This window comes from Moschus berezovskii, chromosome 27 (genome assembly GCF_049115385.1).
Source record: "Moschus berezovskii isolate FMDL1 chromosome 27, NW_MosBer_1.0, whole genome shotgun sequence".
Taxonomy (NCBI): Eukaryota; Metazoa; Chordata; class Mammalia; order Artiodactyla; family Moschidae; genus Moschus; species Moschus berezovskii.
Genome location: NC_142486.1, coordinates 289,390 through 311,143, shown reverse-complemented (window position 1 = coordinate 311,143; position 21,754 = coordinate 289,390).

The window sequence follows — 21,754 nt, the reverse complement described above, 5'->3', positions numbered from 1 at the left end:
CAGCAGCCAGTGTGTGTGTGTGTGTGTGTGGTGTGTGAGTGTGTGCGTGTGTGTGTAGTGTGTGTGTGTGCGCGTGCACATGTGTGTGGTGTGTGTGAGTGTGCACGTGCGTGTGTGTGTGGGGTGTGTGTGTGGGAGTGGGAGTGTGAGTGTGTGTGGGGAGTGTGAGTGTGTTTGCATGGGGTGTGTGCGTGGGGAGGTGTGTGAGTGTGTGTGAGTGTGCACGTGCGTGTGGTGTGTGTGTGGTATGTGGTGTGTGTGTGGGGTGTGTGTGTGTGTGGGGTGTGTGTGTGGGAGTGTGAGTGTGAGTGTGTGTGGGGAGTGTGAGTGTGTTTGCATGGGGTGTGTGCGTGGGGAGGTGTGTGAGTGTGTGTGAGTGTGCACGTGCGTGTGGTGTGTGTGTGGGGTGTGTGTGTGTGGGGGGTGTGTGTGTGGGGTGTGTATGAGTGTGCACATGCATGTCGTGTGTGTGTGGTATGTGTGGTGTGTGTGTGGGGTGTTTGTGTGTGTGTTTGGAGTGTGTGAGTATGTGTGTGGTGTGTGTGTGGTGTGTGAGTGCATGGTGTGTGTGTGGTGTGTGTGGTCTGTGTGTGGTGTGTGTGGTGTGCGTGTGTGGGGTGTGTGTGAGTGTGCACATGTGTGTCGTGTGTGTGTGGTATGTGTGTGTGGTGTGTGTGGTGTGTGTGAGTGTGTGTGTGCGTGTGTGTGTGTGTGGGGTGTGTGTGGGGTGTGTGTGGTGTGTCTGTGGTGTGTGTGTGTGGGGGTGTGTGTGGAGTGTGTCTGTGGTGTGTGTGTGTGTTTGGAGTGTGTGTGTGTGGGTTGTGTGTGGTGTGTGTGGGGTGTGTGTGTGGGAGTGTGAGTGTGTGTGTGGGGTGTGTATGAGTGTGCACATGCATGTCGTGTGTGTGTGGTATGTGTGTGTGGTATGTGTGGTGTGTGTGTGGGGTGTTTGAGTGTGTGTGTGTTTGGAGTGTGTGAGTATGTGTGTGGTGTGTGTGTGGTGTGTGAGTGCATGGTGTGTGTGTGGTGTGTGTGGTCTGTGTGTGGTGTGTGTGGTGTGCGTGTGTGGGGTGTGTGTGAGTGTGCACATGTGTGTCGTGTGTGTGTGGTATGTGTGTGTGGTGTGTGTGGTGTGTGTGAGTGTGTGTGTGCGTGTGTCTGGGGGTGTGTGTGTGGTGTGTGAGTGTGTGTGTGAGTGTGCATGTGCGTGTGGTGTGTGTGTGGGGGGTGTGTGTCAGGTGTGTCTGTGGTGTGTGTGTGTTTTTGGAGTGTGTGAGTGTGGTGTGTGTGTGGGGTGTGTGTGGTGTGTCTGTGGTGTGTGTGTGGGTGTGTGTGTGTGGGGTGTGTGGGGTGTGTTTGGGGTGTGTGTGTGTGTGTTTGGAGTGTGTGTGTGGGGGGTGTGTGTGTGAAGTGTTTGTGTGTGAGTGTGCACATGCCTGTGGTGTGTTGTGCGTGTGTGTGGAATGTGTGTGTGTGTTTGGAGTGTGTGAGTGTGTGTGGAATGTGTGTGTGTGTTTGGAGTGTGTGAGTGTGTGTGGTGTGTGTGTGGTGTGTGTGTGGGGTGTGTGTGTAGGGTGTGTGTGTGGGGTGTGTGTGGTGTGTGTGTGTGTGTGCATGTGTCTGGGGTGTGTGTGTGTGGGAGTGTGTGTGTGAGTGTGCACGTGCATGTGGTGTGTGTGTGGTGTGTGTGTTGTGTGGTGTGTGAGTGTGTGTGTGAGTATGTGAGTGTGTGTGTGGTGTGTGTGTGTTTGTGGTGTGTGAGTGTGTGTGTGGTGTGTGTGTGTGTTTGTGGTGTGTGAGTGTGTGTGTGGTGTGTGAGTGTGTGTGTGGTGTGTGTGTGTGTTTGGAGTGTGTGTGTGGTGTGTGCGTGTGGTGTGTGAGTGCATGGGGTGTGTGTGATGTGTGTGGGGTGTGTGTGTGTGTGGTGTGTGTGTGTGGGGTGTGTGTGTGTGTGTGGTGTGTGTTAGGTATGTGTGGTGTGTGTGTGTGTGTAGGGTGTGTGTGTGGTGTATGTGTGTGATGTGTGTGTGTGTATTTGGAGTGTGTGTGTGTGTCGTGTGTGTGTTTGGTGTGTGAGTGTGTGAGTGTGTGTATGGTGTGTGTGTGTGTGTGGGGTGTGTGTGGGGTGTGTGTGTGTGTGGGGTGTGTGTGGGGTGTGTGTGGTGTGTCTGTGGTGTGTGTGTGTGGGGGTGTGTGTGGAGTGTGTCTGTGGTGTGTGTGTGTGTTTGGAGTGTGTGTGTGTGGGTTGTGTGTGGTGTGTGTGTGGTGTGTGTGTGGTGTGTGAGTGTGTGGGGGGTGTGCTGTGTGTGTGTGGTGTGTGTGTGAGTGTGTGTGTGAGTATGTGAGTGTGTGTGTGTGTTTGTGGTGTGTGTGTGTGTGTGTTTGGAGTGTGTGTGTGGTGTGTACGTGTGGTGTGTGAGTGCATGGGGTGTGTGTGATGTGTGTGGTGTGTGTGTGTGTGTGTGGTGTGTGTGGTGTGTGTTTGGATTGTGTGAGTGTGTGTGTGGGGTGTGTGTGTGGTGTGTGAGTGTGCACGTGTGTGTGGTGTGTGTGTGGTGTGCATGTGTGTGGAATGTGTGTGTGTGTTTGGAGTGTGTATGTGTGTGTGTGCGGTGTGTGTGTGTCTGTGATGCGTGTGTGTGTGTGTATTGGGGGTCCCCATCACAGAGACCAAGGTGGACAGCATGTCCCCCACCAGGGTCTCAGGAGCCCCTGGGACACCCCCCGAGCCGGGCCTGCGGGGCTGGTGGTTCCTCAGGAGAGCACTTCCTGGTCTCCCCACCCCTGGCCAATGAGCACCCCAAACTGGAGTTCCCCAGGGCAGGTGGGCAGCAGGGCAGGCTGTCTGGGTTGGGAGGAAGTGAAAGTGTCCGCTGCTCAGCCGTGTCCGACTCTGCGACCCCGTGGACTGTAGCCGCCGGGCTCCTCTGTCCATGGGACTCTCCAGGCAAGGATACTGGAGTGGGTTGCCATGCCCTTCTCCAGGGGATCTTTCCAACCCAGGGATTGAACCTGGGTCTCCTGCATTGCAGGCAGATTCTTGAGCCACCAGGGAAACTGGTGGGTTGGGAGGAGGCCTATCAAATTAGTGTGGTTTGCTCTGAACTTGGGGTCAAATTTGGCCCAAGAATCTTGTTTGAGTATTTAACACAGGAGTGGACTTTATGTATTTGCCTGAAGCATTTGCCTTGATGTCCACGTCGTGTGTGAGTGGATGGGGCTCAGCACACTGGGTTTGGTCTGGGTTTGGCCTCTCCAGGGTGTGGGCCTCTGGGGGTGATGCTCTCCCTGGAGCCAGGGTCCTGGGGGCGTGGGGGCCGCCTGCCCGCCTGCTGGCACTGCAGCCACGAGGGCCTCCTGCCGGCCCACCCCCAGACCACTGCCCCTCCCCGGCCCCGCTCCGGCTGCTCTGCACCTGCTTTGTGGGAAACCGTGGAAGGGGATTTTCTCAGGATTCTGGGGTGGGGGTTGGGGTAGCGTGGGGAGGAGCCTCCCATGACATATTAAATCCCCAACTGGAAAGACGCATTGCAGGGACTGCAGGCTCCTCCGCTGTTATGTTTGGGACTGAGAACATGTGGCAGGGCATCCCAACTGTGCCTCCAGGGCCCCTGCTCAGAAGGTCTCCCCTTTGCTCGCTTGTCCGGGCTCACAGCTTGTGCTGGAGGGCGCCCGCCCATGGCCGGATGCACGCTTCTGTGCCCGTGGCCCGCACTGTCCTGTGTCCTCTCGGCTCCCTGCGGTGGGTCCACCCTGGGACCAGGCCCACCCAGGGCCCGGGCCATGCTGGGGCCCTTCCTGCAGCCTCCGCCCTGCGTGGCCCACCTGTCAGAGCCGGGGGTGGGCTGAGCTCTCCCATCCTCTCTGGGTGTCTTGGAAAACCCTCCTCATGCCCTCAGGACAGTGCTCAGTTTGGGCAAGGTAGGCCCCCTGGACATGGTCGCTGTGGCGGTCGGGAGGCTCACATCCCCCAGATCCCCGTTCTAAAGACACAGTGTCTCCTCTGGGTCCATTGTGCAAACTCCAGGGTACAGCTGACCCCAGGAGAGGTGTGCATCCCCCTGCGCCGACCTGATGGCGTGGTCCCCGCACGGGGCACGGCTGGCTATCCCCAGGGGCCTCTGGATGTGGTCCTTGGGGGACAGAGTTCCGGCTCAGGACTCAGGCCTGAGTTGGGAGAGGAGCTGCACACAGGTTCCTCGTGGTCCCCAAGCTCCCCGCCTCCAGGAAGTTCCAGGCCTCGCTGTGCTGTGTGCAGGGAGCGGGGGTCTTTCACCCCCACCCCAGGCCCTTGGCTAGGTGCCTGCTTCTGGGGACAAACACTGACCAGCCCGTCAGGAAAGGGTCATTCCTGGCAGGCCCCCCTGGGGGCTGGCAGCTGGGAGCTGGCGGGAAGGTTCTCCGGGCTGGGTGGGAAACGTAGGCAGCTGCTGCCATCGACTGAGTGGCCGTGGGCCCCGGAGCTGGGGGGCCTCTCCCCCAGCTTCCTGTCCAGCACCCACGCCGATGCTTAGCTGCAAGCAGCAGCCGCCACTCTGGCTGGTTTATGCCGAGAAGACATTTGGCAAAAATCACTTATTAGGGGGGCCCACAGACTCTTGAACAAGCCCAATGCCCCAGGGTGCTATCAGCTACAGGCCTGCGGCTCCCACAGCCGGGGACCTCGGGAGGGGCCTGGGGCCAGGCTGCCCTGGCGGACGCTTGCACGGGGCCTCTGGCAAAGCCCGAGTCCAGGGCGGGATACTCCCTGCCTGGGGGACTGCGAGGCCCCCTCCTCGTCTTGGGGACACTGGGCTCCTAGGGGCACTTTCTCTGGACTTGGGGAGGGTGCCTGCAGAGAAACGATTGTCCATCCACTCTGCGACTTTCTGCAAGGAGCACTGCCAGCCTCTGCCGGGATCTGCTGAGGTCTGTCTGCTGAGGTGAGGGGTGCCGGCATCTACGCGCTGAACCCTGGGCCCCCTGCACCCTGCGGACCCCTCTCCACGGAGCCTGCTCTCCCTGGGACGAGAGGCCGTGCTTTCAAGGTGAACAGGGAGACGCTCACCCTTGGCACGTGGTGCTGCCCCCCATCTTAGAGAGTCTCCAGCACCAGCTCTGCTCAGGCATACAGTAGGCGCCGTGTGTGTGCCCCTGAGGGTAGGCACAGCCCAGCTTGGACCCCAGGCGCGCCCCTGCTCTGGCTCGGCGCCCCTCCGAGCATCCTGGGGCTTGCCGGCAGGATGCTTGACTGAGGGCCAGCCCGGTTCCCAGCTTGGAGCTGGCGGGACAAGGACCGTCCTGTCCCCTGCCAGGGTCAGCTCAGGGCCAGGCAGCAGCAGAGGCCGGAGGTGGCCCGAGAAGGAAATGGTTGAAATTTGCAGCCAGGGCAGGAAATGGACAAATTGTGGAGGAGGAGTTGGAATGCCAGCTGGAATGCCGCCCCCTCGGTGCCCGCCCCCGCCCGGAGATCTGGGCCCAGAATCAGGAAGTGCCTGGTGTCTTGGCCGGAGGAGCTCAGGCCCCCTTGGGGTGGGCGCCTGCTCCGCGCCACCTCCGGTTCCCAGCCAGAGGCTGCCCAGGAGGAGGGCTGGGCGCAGATGGGGCCGCGGGGTGGCGGGGACTGCTTCCTCTCCGCTCCGTCAGCCCCACCGACCTCTTGGGCCCCAGATGCGGGCATGTGTCACACCCGCACTCACACTCTTCTGCACCTGGAAGGCTCCTCTCCAGGGGAAGACTGTTCAGTCTTCAGGACCCAGCTCTGGCCGAGTTCCTGGATCCAGCTGTCCCTGAAGCTCCCCAACCCACGGATGCCGTGCCCCTCCGTTTCCCTCCTGCAATTTCACAGCCCAGACCCCCTCCCCTGCACCAGGGCCACCCACACACTCCTCTGTCTCCTCCGCGGGACTGTGGCTGCCGCATGCCGCAGCCCTGGGTGGAACATACAGTTGGCACCCAGTGTTTGCTGGACTTGGAGATGAGCACTTGCGTTGCAGTTGCCTGAGTGAACGGCCTTGGGATCAGAGAGGGTCTTCCCTTTCCTGGGCCACGGGAGCCACATGGACTCAGCCTTCAGCCGCCGCAGCCCTCCTTCTCTCCGGCAGTCCCCTGCATCTGCGCAGCCTGGCGTGGTCTGACATGGCCTCCAAAGTCATGGCCTGTATCTGCTCCACCGCCCACAGGCTCTGTCCCGGCTCCCGGAGCCTCGGTTTCCTCCTCCGTCAAGTGGGCAGAGCAACACCCTACCTGAGGGGAAGTCCCAGTGAGGCTCTGAGCCGCAGCTGACAGCCAGCAGGCACTTACCCCTCCCAGAAGGAGGAGGGCCCCCGGCAATTGAGATTTACAGGCTGGGAGGGCCCCCCTCGGGATTCCTTTGCCCCAACGGGGGAGGTAATTAGCATTCCTGCCTTGAGAGAGTCGTTCATTCCCGCAAAGCAGGACAAGACCAGCCCAGCAGCCTCCCCTAGTCAACCTCGCTCCTTGGGGGGCGCTGCTCAGGGTGTGTCATGGGCAAGGGGGCTGCGTGGGCTGGGGGTTTGGTTTGCCCCTAGAGTTGAATGTAATTCTGTTGTGGAGGTGACTCAGGTCCCCAGGGGCAGGGAAGCAGGCAGCAGGGGTCGGATTCAGGGGTTTCCCCGCCTCTCTCGCAGAAGCCCTGACGTCTAGGCTTGAGCTGGCCTGGCCCCTCGGGGTCATCAACGGGGGCTCTTGGTCCCTGGGAGGTCCGCCCCATCTACCGACTCCAGCTCTGTGTACCAGGCACGCCCACCCCTGCTGTCTGTCCCGCTCTGGCCCCATGTACTGGGCACCCCCCAGGGTGGGGCTGATGCCATACCCCTTTCTCCCAGGGTGGCCCAGGGGCTCCCAGGTGGCTTCAGGAAGCCTTTCTCCCCAGAAGGGTGGGAGTGTTGGAGAGGCAGTCATCTTAGATGGCTTTCTCCTGGGAGCTTCTGGGGCTCTGCAGGGAGTCTAGGCTGGCGTTGAGCCCTCCCTGCCTGGCACTGGGTCCTTGCCCACAGGGGGCCTGAGGCTCCAGGTGGCCTGGGGAGGGGGCCACACACCCCACTGCCCTGGCTCCCCAGCCCCGCTCTGGCCTGCCTTCCCGGGGAAGATGGTGGGTCCCAGACGGGGGGGCCGGAGCCCCAGAGGGCCAGACGTGCTGGTCACAGCCGCCACAGGTAAGGGGGCCGCCCTTCTTGCCCCTCAATTCTGAAGACCCCTCCCACTCAGAGCCCCTGCTTCAAACAAGGAGGTGGCAGCGTCTCTGCAAAGAGCTGCGTTTGTGGCGTTAGATCTGACCCCCTGACCCCCAGCCTCAGGGCCCCATGTGGCCGTGTATGTCCCTTCCCTTGCCCATCTTGATGGGCCTGCAGAGCCCTGTGAGGACCCCTGTGAGGACCCCGTGAGGGGAGGGGAGGGGAGCGTGGCCTCTCAGGATCGCCAAGGTGCCCGACTGGGGACACTGCGGCCCAGCCTCCGCCCCGGGCCCCGCAGGCAGGCCTTGCTCAGAGTCTTGACCTGTCTCGCCACTTCCCGAAATTTGCCACCGGAGATCAGATTCGAGCTAAGGAAACATTTATTTTAAATGTAAGCTGATCGTGGTGGCAGCCTGGCCGGCCTGTGGACGGCGGGGCCGATGATATAAATAGAGCGCAGTTGTCGCCACTCGTAACCGGGGGCCCCCGACGGCCTGCAGGGGGAAGCGGCCTGGGGATGCCCGCACCCGGAGGGTCCTCTCAGCCATGCCCCCTGCCCCCATCCCCAGTGGGAGGGAAACTTGTACGGCCCCTCTGGCGCAGAAGCCCGGGACCCCCGCGTGCCCCCTAGGGCTGGCGCTGTCCTGTGCCTCTTCAGCCTGGTCTGAGACCCTGACTGTGCTCCACCCGGGAGCCTGAGCCTGAGACGGAGCTCCTGCTGCCCTGGGCCTCTCCAGCGGGGACCCCTACCCACCCTCCTGCAGGGGGGCATCCACGCGGCCCCCTCCCTGTCTGCGCCCCCAGGCCTGACATCTTGTGCAGGATTCTGAGGGACTCCAGACCCCACCCCCTACCCAGTCATGCCGAAGCCCCCGGGACGTGTGACAGTGTCTGGCGGGGCTCCAGGAGTCACCCACAGGCATGCCGGGGAGCTGGCGGGCAGCCAGCAGCACGGGGTGTGGGGCGGAGCGCCACGTCCTGGGAGCTGGAGGAAGGGGAACCACCAGGGCCGGCCCGCCCCCTGCGCCAGGACGCCAGGGCCATCGGTCCACCGGTCCACCGTGCTGGCTGGGGGCGGGGGTCTGGGCGGGAATGCCAGGAGGAGTCTTGGTGCTTTCCCATGCACCCCCCACCCTCCCAGAGAGGAGGTGCCTGAGGCTCAGGAGGGGCTCCCTCTGATCTGTCCCCTGGTCCTGGAGCCCAGCGGGTCCCAGGCTGGGGGCTCCCTGCCTGGAAGGCACTTTCTGGAGATGCTGCCAGCTTTGCTCCGCGTTAGCAGGAAGGTTATTCCTGCTTTACGGGTACAGAAGCCAGCTGGGGCAGCTATTCATGGGCAGCTGTGGCCCAGGGGTTAGGATCCGCTCGGGGCATGTCCCAGAGCTCACGGCAGGACCAACGACCCCCTGGGGAACCCCACACCTGAATTCCCATTTCAGGGGGCACTCTGAGTCTATGATCGACAGAGCCCTTGGCCGGGGGCCGGGGGTAAGGGCTGCCCTGGGCCTCCTGCCGTGGCCCCAGCGGGCAGAGTGCCAGGCACCCCGAGGCCCTGGGTACCCCTTCACTCCATGGCCTGGAAGCTGCCGAGAGAGGCTGGCTGTGGTCCATGTGGACAGACGCCATAGCGGCTCCTGGTCCAGCCCTCCGGGGACCAGGGGTCCCTGCTGTGTCCCTGGGAGCCCATGTGGCTTGGCAATTAGTTCAGACACAAGGGTCTGCGGGTGACGCAAAGCCAGGCTCCCAACCTGACTCAGACCTGCTTGCCACTGCTGGTGGGGCCGCCCGGCCCAGGATCTGCCTTTAGGGGCTCAGGAGAGGGGCGGGGGCGACGCTCAGGGCCACTGGCCCGGTGGCCGAGGGCGGGTGCCCCGCTGCCGGGGTGGGGTGTGCTTGGGGAGGGGACACCGTCTCCCTGCTTTCCTCTTCACACAGTAGCCGGAGGCGGCTTGCCTCTGGGGCCGGAGCTGCAGGACGAGCTCACCTCACTCCAGGGACAACCGTGCTTGTCGGGCCGTGAGACACACCTGCCGGGAAGGTGGAAGCCACGACAGCGCACGGGCCTGGCTCACAGCCTCCAGAACCAGCTCAGCAGAGAGACGCCACGGACCCTAAAGTTACAGAGTCACTCAAACTCCTGGGGGCTTCCCTGATGGCTCAGCGGGTAAAGAATCTGCCTGCAATGCAATGTGAGAGAACCAGGTTCGACCCTGGGTTGGGAAGATCCCCTGGAGAAGGGAAAGGCTACCCACTCCAGTATTCTGGCCTGGAGAATTCCATGGACTGTATAGTCCACAGAGTCGTGAAGAGTCGGACACGACTGAGCGACTTCCACTGAAACCACCGGGGTCTGATGTGGGGATTAAGACTCAGGTGCTGGCCTTCCCTCACCAGTCACAGGACCTTGGGAACAACACTGACCCCTCTGTTTGCAGTCTCTTTATCTCCAGGGTCTGACAGGAGCATTGATGGATTAAGACACACAGCAGTATGCAGTAGGCGCTCAGTACATGACATGTACATGACATGACACACACACAGGTTTGCTGGAACTAAAGCGGGCCCTCCCCGGGCCCTTGGCACTGTCCACATGTGTCTGTGGTCTCTCTGCAGAGCTCTGCTGGACGCTGATGGGGTACGGGGGACACAGGCCGGGCGGCTGTGGCCTCAGAGTAGCTGGGACGTGACCTAGCTGCTGCCCATCCTCCAGGAGGGTACAGTGCCCCCGAGAGCCCACGGCTGTTCAGGGGCCATGAGACCCTGCAGGGCCCGTTGCCCGGTGCCCCGTGGTGGACGTGGTGGGACTTGCTCCTGGGGCTCCCTCTGGGGGAACAGCTGCCCCGGGCACTTTCTCCAGCCCCTGAACACCCGCCTGGCACGTCATGGAGAGGGGTTGCCCTGTGACCCCTGGACTGGCTGAGACCTCCCTTCCTGAGACCCTGGGCCCAAATGCAGCTGCCCCGGGGACAGCAGGCCGGGCCCACGCCCCCTCTCTGGAATGTTCCGAAGCCTCAGCAAACGCCTGCTTGGAAAGGAAATGGGCAGCAGCTGCTGGCCCACGGAGAGAGGGCAGTGCCCGGGGCACCGCCCTGCATTTTCGAGGCCCCCCGTCCCTGCATCCACAGGGACCTGGGGCCTCCCTCCTGAAGGCAGTGTTGCCTGTGCGTGTCCCCTGGCGTCAGCAGGGGACCGGCCCTGTCCGTGGGAGGAAAAGGGAGCGGCTGGGCGGTAGGCGGAGGCCGGTAGCTCTGACCACAGTCTCGGGAGGCGATCCTGGCCTCACAGACCTCTAGCGGCGTTTCACAATGAGCCCCATTTCACAGGTGCAGAAACTGAGGCAGGGAGTTGTGAGTGGCTTGCCCGTGGCCACGCAGGCACGAGAGCTGGGTCTGTCTTTGCCCTCCCGCTGGCCCTCTGACACAGGCCACGCCCTGAGGCCTTCACTTCGCTCTGGCTGAGTGGGTGGCCGCCCAGCCCTCCCCAAGGAGTCCTGTGCCCAGCTTGGGGGTCACCCAGTGGCGCCAGCGTGACGATTGGCAAGTGTCCTGGGGCTGCCCCCCACGACTGGCATTCAACCCCTCACATTCCAGGGGCCGTGGGGCGTGAGGCTGGTGGGGAGAGCCCCCGAAGCCCTGGAGAACCGATCCTCGGCTTCCCAGCTCCTGGGCTCCTTCTTCCTTCACCCCCTGAGCAGATGCTTCTCTGTGGCTCCCGTGGGCCAGGCAGGGGAGGAGCCGTGACCCTGCTGTGCTTCTGGAAGCTTCTTCAAGTCCCCTTGAGCTTCAAAGGCCTGGGAGTTGGGTGACCTCTGTCCTCAGCCAGGCGTGGTTTCCGGGCATTCCTGGGGTGGCAGGCAGCTCTTCGGGGCTATTTTGGGATCGCCACAAACTTTACCCTTCTCCTGTGAACGGGACTTTTCATCTGACTCGGCTAAGACGGGGGTGATGTCACTCCAAATTATAGGGGCTCTGCAGGGTGGGGCGGGGTGAGGCTGAGGGTGAGACCCCGGGTGTCCTGCCGGGTGACCCCAAGATGGTCACCTGCAGGCAGGCTTGATGCTCCCCTCCTGAGAGGGCCCCTGGCTGCGTGGGGCACAGTGCGCGTCTGGAAATGTCAGCACACTGGGCAAGATGTCTGTTTATTTAGGACGGGGCCGCTGGATGCACGCCTTCAGGGAAATGACTAAATGCCTTTGTCTTTCCCAGGGAGGCTGGCCCGTCCTTCAGCCTGGAAGGGAGGGGGCTAAGCGACACCCTCACGTTAGCAGGTTGTCCTGGCCCCAGAGCCCAGGAGCCCAGGCTCTGACTGCTCCACATGCTCTGAGTGAGGTGGTCCCCATGCCGCCGCAGCGCTGAGACCCCGGTGTCTCCTGGGGGGCAGCACAGAGCACCCCCCGGGGCCCGCTCATCCCTGGAGCAGCAGCACAGTCCACCTCGGGGCTGAGGGGGCAGAGGGTCCCCGGAGTGTCCCCAGCTTCCGCCCAGCTGGGAGCTGGGGCCGGACAGACTCGGGCGGCAGGGAAAGAAGCAGAGACCCCCCGGGGAGCCTGGGCCCCGGCCTCTGGGCCCGTGCGCAGCGCCTTCTTGACGGGGCAGGGTACCCCACCTCGGGGGCCCCCAAACAGCGCTGGCAGACAGGGCCCCGAGTCAGACGCACACCCTGGCTCATCACACGCTCATTCGCTCCTCATCCATCCCGGCGCCCAGGGACGGCTTCCCAGGAGGGGCGCGGGCTCAGGCCTTGGCCCCAGCTCGCTTCAAAATTCCGTTCTGCCCCTTGGGGTCGCGGCCCAGAAAGCCCCTGTTCACACGCAGCTTGCCTGCGGCCCGGGCGGGCTGGCAGCTGGCGCTCGGCTCCTGGCGGCTCCTGGCGGGGGTGGGAGGAAGTCGTGGTTCCTGCTGACACTCGGCGGGAGGCCGCGTGGCCCGGCGGGGCCCTGCGGGAGGGCGCACGGCAGGGGCACCCCACCCCTGCCAGGGACCCAGAGGACTCTGGCCGCAGGGACCAAAACCCAGCAGCGGACACAGACCAAGGAAGATGGTGACGGGGAGGAGGGAAGACGGGGCAGCCGAGGGGCCCGCAGCCGGCGTCCCTGCTGAGACCCGGCCGCCCCCTGGATCCTCCAGTCAGGGCCTGGCCCTGCACTCACCCCTGGCAGAAGAGTCTGAGAGAAGGGTGTCACGGCCGCAAGCCTGGGAAACAAGTCTGTCCAGGCCGATCAGGCCGGGGCCCCAGACGACCGTCCTGCCAGGTCAGCACGGTGGTCCCCGTCAACAAGGGGTGGATGGACAGCTTATTAACGAGCCGTTTCCCTTTCTATGCAGCGTTTGGGGCGTATCTTACACTGACAGCACACCTGAAATTGCATCCTGCGTTTTCACTGGAAATACCTCCTCTGTATTCCGATTCCATGAAGTTTACCGTTGAAACGTGGATTCGCTTGCTGGGCTGACTGACCCATCCTTGAAAGCTTTCCAGTTGGTTCAAATGCCCTCTAAGTCATTTTTCTCTAATGCTCACATTCTAACGACACAACAACTTCAGTTTAAAGTTTTCCTACCTGCTGTTTTTGAGCATATTTTCATATGATGTCCTTTTGCGTTGTCCCTTCATTTCTTTAGCCCATTTTTCTATAGAGCTAGCCTTTTTCTTTATTTGTAAAAGCTATCTAAAAAAATCAGCGCTAGTAACCTTTGGCCCATTATATAGTTTGAAGGTATTTTCTCACTTTGTCATTTATCTAATTTCTAATTTCTCTGCAAAGCAAAAGTTCTTTTTAAACAAAAAAATTATAGAAAACCCATCCATGTTTTCTTGCAGGCCTTTTGGATTGTTTGCTTATTCAAAAGGTTTTTCATTTTGAAGCAGTGACGGAGTCACAGGACGTGGCAAAGGCGGCACAGAGACTCCTCTGGCAGGGACTTGACCTGGGGGGTCAGACAGAACGCCGGCTGGGACCGGAGCGCTTCACGGACGCGCAGAGCACAGGCTTGCTGGGCCGAGAACTGAGCTGCCAGCGGGATGCCCCGCAGCGTGATGGTTTCGCCCTGTTTGACTTTATGTCTCTGAACCATTCCAGTTTGCTTCTGGTGTCAAGTACAAGGAAAGAATCCGATTTAATCCTTCTCTTTTGAGTATCCTACCACCTGATCCCACGTTTTCTTTCTTTTTAAAAACAGCATTATTGAGGTAAAATTGACATTACTCAAATATCTGAGTACACATATTTGGAATGCATACTTTGGTAAATCCTGACTTAAGTACACACCGTCACTATAGGATGCCCATCACTAAAATCAGGGTGGTGAACATGCTTGTCACCCCACAGCTTCCTTGTGCCCTTGGTAACCTTCCCCCAGCACCTCCCCAGCACCCCAACTTCACTTCCTGTCACTTCGGGTTGGTTGACTGGCGTTTCTTATGGTTTTATGTCAATGAAGTCACAACATCTGTAACCTGTGTTTGTTTGGCTTCCTGAACTCAGCCCATCAGGGGGCGCTCCTTTTTTATTGTTGGCTGCCGAGCTCTTCACCTCTACCCATCTAGCCTGTGTCCATCCATCCATCTATCCACCCACCCACCCACCCTTCCAGTAGCTACCATAACCTTCCCAGGGTCAGGCAGGGCCCTAGGTAAGGCAACCCAGCCAAGACAGGACACAGCCCTGCCTTCATGGAGCTAACATTCCAGGGCTTTAAATTGTGGGGGAAATAGCGGTCACAATGCTGTGGGGTCCGCAGGCTCCTTTCCCCAGGAGTCCCTGTGGGATGTGCCTTAGTGGCTGCGGGAGGTCCCTACGGCAGGTCTCTCCCGGGGGTCATGGCCAGGGACGTGCTGCTGTCCTGGCTGCACTCCTGGTCTCACACTCACCAGGAGTTTTCTAGGGGCACAAAGTCTAGGGTCCCCACTCGAAAGCCCATTCGGGGGCTCTGTCCAGCCGGGGGCTGGGGCGGCGTGAGGGTCCTCTCCTGTTGGGTCTCAGAGTCTCTGAGCGCCAGAACCCAGACGCCTTGGAGACACTGAGCTGAGAGGTAGCTACACTTATCGAGCACCTGCTGTGTGCCGCCTCCAGGGACGAGCTCCTCCAACTCCCAAGAGATTCCATTTTGCAGCCAGGAACAGGCGCTGAGGTGTGGGGAAGGGCAGCTGTGGGCCTGAGCCAGGTGGTCTGTCTTCCCACGTGCGTTTCTCAACAAGGACCTCCCTCAGGGTGGTGGCGGCCGAGTGCCGGCCGGGATGCCCCAAGTCTCTCCAGGTCTGATCTCATTCAGAAGCTGCCGGTGGCCGGGTGGCCATCCTAGCGTGACCTTTCATCTCCCGGTGGCCTGGCCCCGGCCCGAGGCGAGGCTCTGTTGCTCTGGCCTCCGCTGGGATGACTTGGTGGAACAAAGGATAACTGAGTCCAGGGCTCAAGTATCGGCCCCGGAGCTGCCACTGTGGGTGGCCAGGGGCCTCTGGCCGGCGGATCCAGAGAGCCCACCCCCCACTGCGGCAGGGACGCTGTGGGGAGAACAGTGAACTGGGAGGAGGAGCTCCGGGGCAAATCACACCTCGGTGCAGCAGTGAACTCGGGGAGACCAGTGGGCTCCTCCGTGCCTCCTGCCCTCTGAGGACAGGCAGATGCGGCCTCTCTGCAGCCATCTGGGGGGTGAGCTGAGAGGTGGAGGACGCAGGGCCTGGTGCCAGCCTTGCTGCCCCCACCCTCTCCACGTCCACACAGGCTCCCGGGTCCTCTCCTGGTCGGACCTGACAGCCCCTCCAGGGGCCGGCGCAGGCTGGCTCTGGCGCTCGGGGCCGTCAGCACCTGGACCGGCGGCTTCTGGGGGAGCCAGGTCTCCGCTCCCATCCCCACCTGGCCCCGCGGCCTGCCGCATGCCTGGGAGCTTTCCGTGGACTAGTTCCATCTGACTCTGCCACTCACTGAATGTCCCCAGAGCCGCAGGATGATGTCCTAACCCCCAGGGTGACTGCACTCAGAGACGCAGGCTTCAGGGAGAAATCAGGCTGGATGAGGTCACGGGGTGCCCTGACCCAGTAGGCCTGGTGCCCCTGTAAGAAGGTGAAGGGGCACTGGTGCGCTCCCCTCCACGTGGGCACACCGTGGAGGTCAGCCGTCTGCCAGCCAGAGCGAGCTCCCCCAGACACCACCCTGGCAGCACTGTGGTCTTAGACAGTTGGCTTCCGGGTCCATGAGAAGATACTTCTGGTGTTTACGCCTGTCAGGGTGTGCTGTGGCAGTCCAAGCAGACTAACAGCCTCTGCAAACCCCTCTCACTTTTCTCCTGGGAACAGGAAATAAACAGGGGAACAGAGAACCCTGCTTCTCAGACCTGCCAGACCCAGATTCCCCGTGGCCTCAGACGAGTGCCTCTTGTTTTCGGGCCTCCATTTCCCACTGGGAGACGAAGATGCCATGCTGGGGGACTTGTGCGGCCCCCAATACCCGCTGTGCTGCCTGACCCTGATGCGGGGTGCATGCTGGGCCTGCGGGAGGTGGCCCCCGGCCCCAGGGACCCCGGGCAGTCCAGCCTTTGCAGGAGCTTTGGAGACGGGCTGCCAGCTGGATCCTTTCAGAGGAGCCTGCGGCCAGCGCTGCGCAGGGCCTGTCCCTCTGGGGCTCTATCCAGTGGGAGCTGTGTGGAGAGAACACCCCCTTTCTCAGAAAGCCAGGGGTGCTGTGTGACTCCGGCAGGAGGCTGGTCTCCCCTTGCTGGAGATGGCCCCACTCGGACCTGCGGTCCTAATCCCGTGTGCCCCGAAAGTGGATGTGGCCTTTAGAACAGAGCTGGTCTCGGGGCCCGGCTGTGATGGACGGGCTGGGCTCCGGGTTTCTGCATAGAGGAGGGGGCAGGTCTGCTTGCAGGCCGTGGGGGAAGCTGCACTCAGCCCGTAGTCCCCAGGAGGCAGGCTCAAGGGGCAGGATCCTGGCGGCCCCCCGGAGACTCCATCCCGAGATGGGAGCCGCCTCTCCTGCAGATGGGCTCCACTGGCTCAGCCTCTTTGCCATCTTGCAGTTTAGATAAAAATTCCCGAGTAAGAAGAGGCCAGCGCTGCACGTGGGCGCTTGTGACCCGCCCTGTGGCACCTGTTTCCTGAACAGGACCCTCCTCGGGGCTCATTGTCCACCCACTCACCGTCCCTCCTGCACTGGGTGCCTGCTTTTCCAGGCTTCATGCCCTGACTCTAAAACGGGGTAGATTTTCTGGGTCAGAGCTGCCCAGGAGCCGCAGGATGAGAGTCGTTTGCTGTTCCAGGTTTGCTAGTGTCTGTGTTAAAAGGCAATAGACACAAACAGGTGAAATTTGATTTTGATTGTGTCCCTAACCCAGCAGCCCAGAGTACTGCCATTGTAGCACGTAACCCATGTCAGACTTGTCAAAGTGGAATGTTGCCTTGCCGGCACCGAGCCTTCAGAATCCTGTGTGTTTTCCCGTTTTCTCCCCAAACTGGGGCCCAGCACAGCTGTCCCCCACCACGGGGATCCCTGCATCCTGTTCAGTCAGTCCTGGGTCCTGGGCTGTCAGAGGAGGGCCTGGCTCCAGAGGCAAGCCGGCCGGGCAGGTGCTGAGATGAGCTAGGCCCCAGGGCGGGCGGGGTGTGGACGCTTCCCCGACAGCCTTGGCCCTGGAAGCTGCTCTGAGGCCTGGAGGCCGAGGGGGCCAGCCCTGTGTCCTGCCCCCTCCCTGGGGCCGTGCTGGGGGCTGGGCAGGGTGCTTCCTTTCTGCCCTCAGGCGTGGTTGTCCTGGTGGCCCAAGGGGGCATCTAGCCCTGAATTTGAGCAGAAACAGCCCCCCTTGCTGGTGGCCTCCCAGCTAACTAGTGATGAGGTTTAAGTCGCCCAAATGCAAGGAGGTTGGGGTGTGTCAGGGATCAGACACCTCCAGGCCCGGCCATCCGCCGTCTCCTGGAGCCACAGTCCCTGTCCAGCCGTGCGGGAGCCCCCTGGCCGACTCCCTGAGCAAGGCCGGCAGCGGCCGCCCCGGGGCCGCTGTACCCGGGGCAGGGGGCAGGGCTCCCGTGGGGGCTCACGGCCCCCAACTGGGGTCTGAGAGTGGGCGGGGCAGAGCACCCAGGGCGACCACCTCTGTCTCCAGGGACAGCCCCGCCCCCAGCCCCTTTCATCTGCTCCGCAGAGAGGTTTACAGACTCTGACTCATTCCCCTCCCACGGGCTCGAGGTGACTGGGTCCACTCTGTGGGAGGGAAGCCCAGCCACCTTGCTGATCAAGACTGACGGCTGGGCCACCCATTGAGCCACCCCGACCCGCCGCCCCTGAGACCCCGGACACAGGACGCTGTCGCGGGGCAGAGCCTTGTCCTGGGGGCGGGCATCAGGGCCCGGCCTGGGGGTGAGGGCTGCTGGGCTGGAGCACACGTGCTATTCCCCATGGCGCCATCTCCCTGCCAGACACCTGCCCAGGTCCCTCAAGGACCCACAGGAGTCCTGGAGGGGTCCAGTCTTACAGGGGAGAAAGCAGAGCTCAGAGAGGCTCAAGTCTGTGCAAAGGCGGCGCCGCCTCGGAGCACAGAGCCGCCAAGGCTGGGCCTGTGTGCCCTGAGGCGGCCACCGTGGAGGGGCGTCCTGCTCAGGCTGCCCCGTGCGGTCAGGGCTGTGGCCAGGACCCCGGGACAGGGCATCTGGCCCAGTGAAGCCGAGGGCCGACAGGCGAGTCTCACCCGCACTGGGAGTGGCTCCAGCAGGGCCTTGGGCAGGGTGCGTGGGGCTGCTGGTGGGCCTGCCTTGGACCCTGGAGCCCAGGACGCGCCCGTGCTCGCCTGCCCACCTGCATCTGCTTTGATAACCCGGGCAGCCTCCGCTCACTGCCCTCACACGTCCATCAGCCTCCTTTGTGAATCACTTTCATCAACACAGCCCCTCCTGTGATTTCGGGGGCTCATCAGGTGTGACTTAAGGGGAAAACCTGTCTTCTGTTTGACAGGGAGGAGGTGAAAATTTCCATGTGAACAGAAAAGTGCAGGTTACACAAATAGCGTGTCACAGATATCAGGAGCTGAGCCCTGAACCCGGCGCGGGCGGCAGGGCCGTTGGGGCCCCCGGGTCCTGCAGCCGCCCCTCAGGGCCCCCTGCCCCCAAGGCCCGGAGCGGCCCAGCTGGGTCTCCGTCTGGAGCTTGTTTTCCCGACTCGGCAGGTGAGGTGCCCACCTCCCTTCAGTGCGCCCCTGGCCCCCGGCTCTCTTTCGGAAGGTGGGCCCAGCCTGCAGGCCCGGCCCTGGAGGCCCAGGTCCCTGCTCAGCTCACACTGCCCCCCACGTCCATGCTGCCTCCAGCCAGCGTGGAGGGCCGACGTGGGGCCTGGCCCGTCGGACGATGGTCACGGCCGCGGCAGTAAAGGGCGACTTTCAGCAAGTCAGGGCCCTGGGCCAGCAGGGCAGCTGGCCGGGGGCACCTCTGGCCGGCGGTGGGGAGGCTGGGCCTGGTTTCTTGGGCCCCAAGGCTGGACCTGCTCATCTCCTCACCGATGCCTCCCCGGAAGCCCCGACATCTGATGTTCCATCCCGAGCACGGGTCCCTCATCCATGCAGTGACAGCGTGTGTTTGGGGGCAGGCCTGTGGGTAGAGGGCTGCTTAAACGAGGGGGTGGGGGCTGGATGCTGGGAACCGGGGGTTTGGGGGAGCGGGCGCTGCTCCAGCAGCAGCACCTGAGTGGGAGCCTCCCCGAGGGCCTCGGGCTCCTGCACCGGGGCTTCCGCCTGCGAAGGTGCAGCTGTGTGCCTGGGGCTGAGCCGGGGTGCCCCGGAGGTGCTCAGGGCAGGAGGTCAGCTGTCCCTTCCGCCGACGGAGCGGGTGGGGCCTGTCTGTGTGGCTGCACCGCCTGTTGGTCCATCTGTCCGTCCATCGTGGTCCCTCTCCCTCACCACACTCCTGGCCTGGTGCACAGGCTCTGGGAGGATTTGTGGGGCGACCGTGCTGTGTCCCTGAGTCCAGGGAGAGCAGGCTCAAGAGGTCCCCGTGTCTGGGGGGACTTTTCTGGCCCCAAGCAGAGCCTGGCTTCCCCGTCCAGCCACAGTGGCCGTAGTTTTGAAAGCATGCAGCTGGACAACCCGAGCACCAGGAGACCCGTCCCTTGCAGTCCTCCAGGCTTCTTGCCCGGTGGGGGCTTCTGAGAGCCAGTCCCAGGCTCACCTGCCTCCACTGTGGGCCATGTCTGTCCCCTGCAGGGACCACACTTCCCCACTGAGGCTGGCTAGCCGGTGGTCCCAGGGATTTGTCCCAGGCAGCCTCCCCCCACCCGCCCCTCCCAGGGCCAAGCAGTCAGTGCAGCAGGGAGAGGGGTGGGGGTCAGAGGTCCCCCAGTGACTTCTCTTAGAGGACTTCGTACAGTCATCCAGAAAGTCAGGGCCGCCAGGCAACTGCTCTCGCGACCGCACTGACCTCAGGCAGCCTCACGGAGGAGGCGGCTTGACCCGCTGCCCGCTGAGCTCAGGCCCTGCAGGTCTGGCTAGCAAGGGGGCCTGCCAGGCCGGCCTGTGGGGGGCAGCTACGCATTTTCCCTGCCACCGTAGCTTCCTCCAGGGGCTCAGAGAGGTGAGTTGCCTGAGGTCACAGCAGCGCAGGATGGGGCCCAGGTCTGCCGACGTGGAGCAGGCTCGTCGGGCCCTGCGGCCCCTGCGGCCCATCTTGTGCCCTCTGCCTGAGGGCGGCCGCTCCGCTCAGTCCTGGCCCCGCTGCTGCCCCGGCCCCTGCTCCGTGGAGCTCCAGACTGCACGGCCCCAGCAGCCTGCTTGTCATGCCTGCTGGCCCTCGGCTCTGAAGCTGGGGCCCCTGCCTGGTCCTCAGCTCCCTGCTGGCTCCCAGCCCGCTCACAACTGGCCGGGGCCCCAAGGGCCCAGCCCTGGCCCCTCGCTGCCTGCGCCCCTCCTTGCCCCCCGCCCACAGCCCCGTTCCTGCTGCTCTCCACCATCTCCAGCTCAGGCCTTTCTCCTGGAGGACTGTGGCACCGGGCGGGACTGCCCAGGCTGAGGTCACGGGTGCTGGACCCCTCGGAGACCCCACGGTGCTCGGACACAGTCAGAGGCGTGTGTGGCCACTGGGAGGGGCCAGTGCTGTCCGGCCCGCTGGGGGCCCTTTGTGAGGCCTCCACCCCCGACTGAGCGGCCCTCGCTGCTGACCCGTCAGAGCAGGAAACTTCCACGTGACCATGTGGCTCTCTTGCCCGAGACCCTGGCCAGCCTGGCTGCCTTCCCCCGGCCGCCATCGTGACACCTCTGTTGGAGGCGAGGGTGCTCAGGGTGCAGAGGGTGGGCTCCCCAAGGGCCAGAGAGTGAGGACAGGTCCTGCCCTTCCCAGTCATCGGTCGTTCTTCAAAGCTCCCCACCCCCTCGACTCCCCACAGGGGACCCGGCCCGAGAGGCTATTCTTGTGTTGGGGCAGCCAGTTTGGCAGGCGTGGGGACTGCCAGAGTCCAGCGCTTGGCCAAGTAATGAGGCGCCACCTCCCTCAGGCCTCAGGGACGTGCCCGATGCCCACGTTACCCCTGGCCAGTGTCCCAGGACTGAGACCCTCTCGTCCGCTGCCCAAGCGGCCAAGGGATGTTCCCTCTCACCGACACTCTCCTGAGCGGCCAGGCCACTGGGCCCAAGGGGTCATCAAGCATGCCTTTCTGTGGGGGTGCAGCCGGGTGTGGTCATGGGGGCCATCCAGACAGAGGGCCCCCACCTCCACATGTCATCCAGCTGCAGGGGTGTCTTTGCCAGTGGAGCTTCAGCCCCATTTCATCAGGGACCCCAGAATCGTGACCTGATGTCCAGGCCACATCGAGATTTGTCTGGCGGGAAGGCCTACAGGGTTGCTTGTTTCACGGCTGTTCAGACTGGTGTGTAACGGCCAGCAGGGTGCAGGGGTCTCTCTGTACTCTTGGTCTGAAGAGGGTTCCAGTGGAAATTACCCCCGTGTCACCCACAAAGAGCACCCTCCTGGGCCTCTGCCTGGAGTCCAGGCTGGGGGCGCCACGTGGGAGGCAACGTTGAGGGCAGGGACTCTTCCTCAAGGGCCATGGGAGCCTCTCCCCATCAGGGTGGACACATGCTCAGAGAAGTCAGACACATTCCCGGAGGCCACACAGCCCGCCTGCAGGCAAGGGAGCAAAGGCAGGGTCTCCCCCGACCCTGGCCAGCCTCGTCTGCACAAACTCAGTTCTGGAGCGCAGTCTCTAACCATTAGTGGTGTCCTCAACGTACACCCTGTGATTTATTAATCCTGCTTTGGAACGCTTCAAAGGCCCGTAGCTGCTGCGTCAGGACCAGACCTTATGGAAGGCTGATGCTCAGAAAACCATTTGGCTCCCATGAAAAATGCATAGCAGCACTGGGAGCAGCCCTGAGGCCCGCGTTAGCCCTGCTGCTGTTGGGGCCGGCGCCCAGCCTGGCGCCGTGGTGGCCCTTGGAGACCCTGGCCTGGCCTGCCTGTAGGGACGGGGGGGCGCGCAGCCCTGTTGGAACAAGGCGCTGGGCTCCAGTCCTGTTCTGGCCTCACAGATGGAGGAGGGCCGCTGGCATGGTGCTCAGGGTTCCCCACTGGGAGCCTTTAAAAAGGCTTTGGGCAAAATGGACAAAGGAACTTTC